At 52.5% G+C, this 716-nt stretch overlaps 1 pseudogene; it reads right to left on the reverse strand.

The window, feature by feature from the left end:
- Window positions 1-200: 200 nt before the first annotated feature.
- LOC112477552 lies at window positions 201-307 on the reverse strand (annotated as a pseudogene).
- Window positions 308-716: the final 409 nt, after the last annotated feature.

Raw genomic sequence — 716 nt, forward strand, 5'->3', positions numbered from 1 at the left:
TTTTTGGCAAATTTTCTGAACAGTTTTCTGCATTTCGGGTTCTTCACTCCCCAGAGCAGTGCGGCTTCCTCTTCTCCCCTCCTCCTCCCCACCATCTTTTTTTTGAATTTTTTTTTTAGGCGAGGCAACCCTTGGTTGACCTCACAGATTGCAGGGACCTTGTCAGTTTACAATCCCTTATTTTTCTTTTTTATTTTTTAGGCCTACAGCACCTGGTCTTCCTAGGTGGTCTCCCCTCCAAGTACTAACCAGGCCCGACCCTGCTTAGCTTCGGATGGGGCTTGTCCAGGGTGGCATGGCTGTAGACTCCCTACTATCTTTCGATATTTCATTTCATTTCAAGATTGTTCAGTTGCTGGTTTTCAGTTGCTAAAAAAAAAAAAAAGAAGAAGAAAGAAATCACATTGAAGGACACTAAGAAGCCTGCGTCCATCATCCGAAGCAAAACTCGGGGCGCCGCCGCGCCCCTAACGCGCTGCGTGCCTTTCCGCAGAGCTCGGTCTCTTCGCCCAGAGGGGCTGCTTCTGCTTCTGCTTCTGCGGGCGGAGTCGTAAGGACAGCTGTTCACACTGCGGCCCTGTCGCTGCCTCTGTCCGCTCTGCGCCATCAGGCACGTGGCTCTCGTTAATGACACAAGCTGACTTCGGAAGGGAGATGGGGGCTGCGGAGAACTGGGAAGGCCTCCGGCCGCCCCGGCCGCGACATGCACGTTCTCC

This window comes from Pteropus alecto, unplaced genomic scaffold (genome assembly GCF_000325575.1).
Source record: "Pteropus alecto unplaced genomic scaffold, ASM32557v1 scaffold53, whole genome shotgun sequence".
Lineage (NCBI taxonomy): Eukaryota > Metazoa > Chordata > Mammalia > Chiroptera > Pteropodidae > Pteropus > Pteropus alecto.